The 5,397-nt window shown below is 56.4% G+C and overlaps 4 non-coding genes across 4 annotated transcripts; all 4 read right to left on the bottom strand.

The window, feature by feature from the left end:
• Nucleotides 1–365: 365 nt before the first annotated feature.
• Nucleotides 366–438, bottom strand: PHYSODRAFT_t453. Its single transcript has one exon. It is a non-coding gene; the product is annotated as a tRNA-Lys (tRNA).
• A 1,232-nt stretch (nucleotides 439–1,670) lies between these two features.
• Nucleotides 1,671–1,743, bottom strand: PHYSODRAFT_t452. Its single transcript has one exon. It is a non-coding gene; the product is annotated as a tRNA-Lys (tRNA).
• A 1,232-nt stretch (nucleotides 1,744–2,975) lies between these two features.
• On the bottom strand, nucleotides 2,976–3,048 carry PHYSODRAFT_t451. The gene has a single exon. It is a non-coding gene; the product is annotated as a tRNA-Lys (tRNA).
• A 1,234-nt stretch (nucleotides 3,049–4,282) lies between these two features.
• PHYSODRAFT_t450 lies at nucleotides 4,283–4,355 on the bottom strand. Its single transcript has one exon. It is a non-coding gene; the product is annotated as a tRNA-Lys (tRNA).
• Nucleotides 4,356–5,397: the final 1,042 nt, after the last annotated feature.

Genomic DNA, 5,397 nt, shown 5'->3' with positions numbered 1-5,397 from the left:
TTGGCGCTTGTGCTAGCCCTTGAGACGTTGTGGCAGGACGGGTATTATCCGCAAGAACGCAATTGCGTTGGCGGGATCAGCGTGAATTGTATTGTGTGTGTGTGTGGGGTGTGTGTCCAACGAGCTACAGTATCCCAGTCGACACATTGGAGCTGAGGCCAACGAAAGCAAGGCGGATACAATGCGTTGCAGGCACGACGTAGAATGCGTTGGTAAATGGGTAAAAGAATGTGGAGCATAATGCACTGCTACGAGTGCTGCCCTGTTACCCCGAACGCCGCTGCGCGAACGCAACCAGCTGCGCGCACCAAACGCACGCACAACTCGCTCGCTCGCGTGCCAACACACGATCGCAAAGAAGCAAGCACCCCCCGTGGGGCTCGAACCCACGACCACTGGCTTAAAAGGCCAGCGCTCTACCGACTGAGCTAGACGGGTGTACCTTCACGACCCTTACAGCAACTTAACAACAACAACGCGCAACACTAACAACGAACAACACCTACACGACACGCTACACGAACCGCACAGAAACCACACGCGCACAGACCGACACGGCAGACCTTCAGACGCACCCTCGCCACCCGCCTTTTCCCTGTCAGGCACTGCCGTCCTCGATACCACATCGCTTCAACCTTTGTCATTTCTTCCGCATGCACGCCCCGCACGACCTACACGCGGCCTGCCGCCTGTATGTCCGCATGTCGAGGGGCCCGCACCGAGCGTTGTCCTGAAGCCATAGCGGTGACGCAGCAATAAACCGCTGGCACCTTTTCTCGATCTCGCCCACCCACCCCACATGCACAAATACCAACTATTAATACCACCACTACTTTAACGACCACCTCCTTCGCCACATCCGCGACCGTAAGACAGACGACCGGAGTGGGCATCCATATCAAGCTTGAGTGGTCTTTTTTTTTTGGCTTAGGCGGCACGAACCAGCGCCCATACCATTTCTCGACCTGCAGAACCGCGCAACTTAATCGGTTGATTGTCGGCTCACCGAAGGCAAGGAGACGGGAAACACGGTGGTTAAAGAGAGGGACACGCCAGAGCATTGGCACGTTCGATTTCTACCACAGCAAGCAACACGTGAGCCGCCCCACGGGCACAAACTTCTGGTGGCTGGCCAGACATCTGGACATCTGGGCTCTGTAATCGCAGCACCCACTCAACACGCCTTGTAGATCTATGAGCGGCGGACCTTCTCTCCGACTCCAGCGTGGTTCGATCGATCGAATGGCCTGTTGCCAGTGCCTATCCTGTTAACAGGCGAGCTTGAAGGAAGCAGCGAAGTCAAGCTTGGCGCTTGTGCTAGCCCTTGAGACGTTGTGGCAGGACGGGTATTATCCGCAAGAACGCAATTGCGTTGGCGGGATCAGCGTGAATTGTATTGTGTGTGTGTGTGGGGTGTGTGTCCAACGAGCTACAGTATCCCAGTCGACACATTGGAGCTGAGGCCAACGAAAGCAAGGCGGATACAATGCGTTGCAGGCACGACGTAGAATGCGTTGGTAAATGGGTAAAAGAATGTGGAGCATAATGCACTGCTACGAGTGCTGCCCTGTTACCCCGAACGCCGCTGCGCGAACGCAACCAGCTGCGCGCACCAAACGCACGCACAACTCGCTCGCTCGCGTGCCAACACACGATCGCAAAGAAGCAAGCACCCCCCGTGGGGCTCGAACCCACGACCACTGGCTTAAAAGGCCAGCGCTCTACCGACTGAGCTAGACGGGTGTACCTTCACGACCCTTACAGCAACTTAACAACAACAACGCGCAACACTAACAACGAACAACACCTACACGACACGCTACACGAACCGCACAGAAACCACACGCGCACAGACCGACACGGCAGACCTTCAGACGCACCCTCGCCACCCGCCTTTTCCCTGTCAGGCACTGCCGTCCTCGATACCACATCGCTTCAACCTTTGTCATTTCTTCCGCATGCACGCCCCGCACGACCTACACGCGGCCTGCCGCCTGTATGTCCGCATGTCGAGGGGCCCGCACCGAGCGTTGTCCTGAAGCCATAGCGGTGACGCAGCAAGAAACCGCTGGCACCTTTTCTCGATCTCGCCCACCCACCCCACATGCACAAATACCAACTATTAATACCACCACTACTTTAACGACCACCTCCTTCGCCACATCCGCGACCGTAAGACAGACGACCGGAGTGGGCATCCATATCAAGCTTGAGTGGTCTTTTTTTTTTGGCTTAGGCGGCACGAACCAGCGCCCATACCATTTCTCGACCTGCAGAACCGCGCAACTTAATCGGTTGATTGTCGGCTCACCGAAGGCAAGGAGACGGGAAACACGGTGGTTAAAGAGAGGGACACGCCAGAGCATTGGCACGTTCGATTTCTACCACAGCAAGCAACACGTGAGCCGCCCCACGGGCACAAACTTCTGGTGGCTGGCCAGACATCTGGACATCTGGGCTCTGTAATCGCAGCACCCACTCAACACGCCTTGTAGATCTATGAGCGGCGGACCTTCTCTCCGACTCCAGCGTGGTTCGATCGATCGAATGGCCTGTTGCCAGTGCCTATCCTGTTAACAGGCGAGCTTGAAGGAAGCAGCGAAGTCAAGCTTGGCGCTTGTGCTAGCCCTTGAGACGTTGTGGCAGGACGGGTATTATCCGCAAGAACGCAATTGCGTTGGCGGGATCAGCGTGAATTGTATTGTGTGTGTGTGTGGGGTGTGTGTCCAACGAGCTACAGTATCCCAGTCGACACATTGGAGCTGAGGCCAACGAAAGCAAGGCGGATACAATGCGTTGCAGGCACGACGTAGAATGCGTTGGTAAATGGGTAAAAGAATGTGGAGCATAATGCACTGCTACGAGTGCTGCCCTGTTACCCCGAACGCCGCTGCGCGAACGCAACCAGCTGCGCGCACCAAACGCACGCACAACTCGCTCGCTCGCGTGCCAACACACGATCGAAAAGAAGCAAGCACCCCCCGTGGGGCTCGAACCCACGACCACTGGCTTAAAAGGCCAGCGCTCTACCGACTGAGCTAGACGGGTGTACCTTCACGACCCTTACAGCAACTTAACAACAACAACGCGCAACACTAACAACGAACAACACCTACACGACACGCTACACGAACCGCACAGAAACCACACGCGCACAGACCGACACGGCAGACCCTCAGACGCACCCTCGCCACCCGCCTTTTCCCTGTCAGGCACTGCCGTCCTCGATACCACATCGCTTCAACCTTTGTCATTTCTTCCGCATGCACGCCCCGCACGACCTACACGCGGCCTGCCGCCTGTATGTCCGCATGTCGAGGGGCCCGCACCGAGCGTTGTCCTGAAGCCATAGCGGTGACGCAGCAAGAAACCGCTGGCACCTTTTCTCGATCTCGCCCACCCACCCCACATGCACAAATACCAACTATTAATACCACCACTACTTTAACGACCACCTCCTTCGCCACATCCGCGACCGTAAGACAGACGACCGGAGTGGGCATCCATATCAAGCTTGAGTGGTCTTTTTTTTTTGGCTTAGGCGGCACGAACCAGCGCCCATACCATTTCTCGACCTGCAGAACCGCGCAACTTAATCGGTTGATTGTCGGCTCACCGAAGGCAAGGAGACGGGAAACACGGTGGTTAAAGAGAGGGACACGCCAGAGCATTGGCACGTTCGATTTCTACCACAGCAAGCAACACGTGAGCCGCCCCACGGGCACAAACTTCTGGTGGCTGGCCAGACATCTGGACATCTGGGCTCTGTAATCGCAGCACCCACTCAACACGCCTTGTAGATCTATGAGCGGCGGACCTTCTCTCCGACTCCAGCGTGGTTCGATCGATCGAATGGCCTGTTGCCAGTGCCTATCCTGTTAACAGGCGAGCTTGAAGGAAGCAGCGAAGTCAAGCTTGGCGCTTGTGCTAGCCCTTGAGACGTTGTGGCAGGACGGGTATTATCCGCAAGAACGCAATTGCGCTGGCGGGATCAGCGTGAATTGTATTGTGTGTGGGGGGTGGGTGGGTGTGTCCAACGAGCTACAGTATCCCAGTCGACACATTGGAGCTGAGGCCAACGAAAGCAAGGCGGATACAATGCGTTGCAGGCACGACGTAGAATGCGTTGGTAAATGGGTAAAAGAATGTGGAGCATAATGCACTGCTACGAGTGCTGCCCTGTTACCCCGAACGCCGCTGCGCGAACGCAACCAGCTGCGCGCACCAAACGCACGCACAACTCGCTCGCTCGCGTGCCAACACACGATCGCAAAGAAGCAAGCACCCCCCGTGGGGCTCGAACCCACGACCACTGGCTTAAAAGGCCAGCGCTCTACCGACTGAGCTAGACGGGTGTACCTTCACGACCCTTACAGCAACTTAACAACAACAACGCGCAACACTAACAACGAACAACACCTACACGACACGCTACACGAACCGCACAGAAACCACACGCGCACAGACCGACACGGCAGACCCTCAGACGCACCCTCGCCACCCGCCTTTTCCCTGTCAGGCACTGCCGTCCTCGATACCACATCGCTTCAACCTTTGTCATTTCTTCCGCATGCACGCCCCGCACGACCTACACGCGGCCTGCCGCCTGTATGTCCGCATGTCGAGGGGCCCGCACCGAGCGTTGTCCTGAAGCCATAGCGGTGACGCAGCAAGAAACCGCTGGCACCTTTTCTCGATCTCGCCCACCCACCCCACATGCACAAATACCAACTATTAATACCACCACTACTTTAACGACCACCTCCTTCGCCACATCCGCGACCGTAAGACAGACGACCGGAGTGGGCATCCATATCAAGCTTGAGTGGTCTTTTTTTTTTGGCTTAGGCGGCACGAACCAGCGCCCATACCATTTCTCGACCTGCAGAACCGCGCAACTTAATCGGTTGATTGTCGGCTCACCGAAGGCAAGGAGACGGGAAACACGGTGGTTAAAGAGAGGGACACGCCAGAGCATTGGCACGTTCGATTTCTACCACAGCAAGCAACACGTGAGCCGCCCCACGGGCACAAACTTCTGGTGGCTGGCCAGACATCTGGACATCTGGGCTCTGTAATCGCAGCACCCACTCAACACGCCTTGTAGATCTATGAGCGGCGGACCTTCTCTCCGACTCCAGCGTGGTTCGATCGATCGAATGGCCTGTTGCCAGTGCCTATCCTGTTAACAGGCGAGCTTGAAGGAAGCAGCGAAGTCAAGCTTGGCGCTTGTGCTAGCCCTTGAGACGTTGTGGCAGGACGGGTATTATCCGCAAGAACGCAATTGCGCTGGCGGGATCAGCGTGAATTGTATTGTGTGTGTGGGGTGGGTGGGTGTGTCCAACGAGCTACAGTATCCCAGTCGACACATTGGAGCTGAGGCCAACGAAAGCAAGG

The sequence above is a fragment of the Phytophthora sojae genome (genome assembly GCF_000149755.1).
Source record: "Phytophthora sojae unplaced genomic scaffold PHYSOscaffold_2, whole genome shotgun sequence".
NCBI classification, from domain to species: Eukaryota; Oomycota; class Peronosporomycetes; order Peronosporales; family Peronosporaceae; genus Phytophthora; species Phytophthora sojae.
This window is presented reverse-complemented; position numbering and strand designations above follow the sequence as displayed.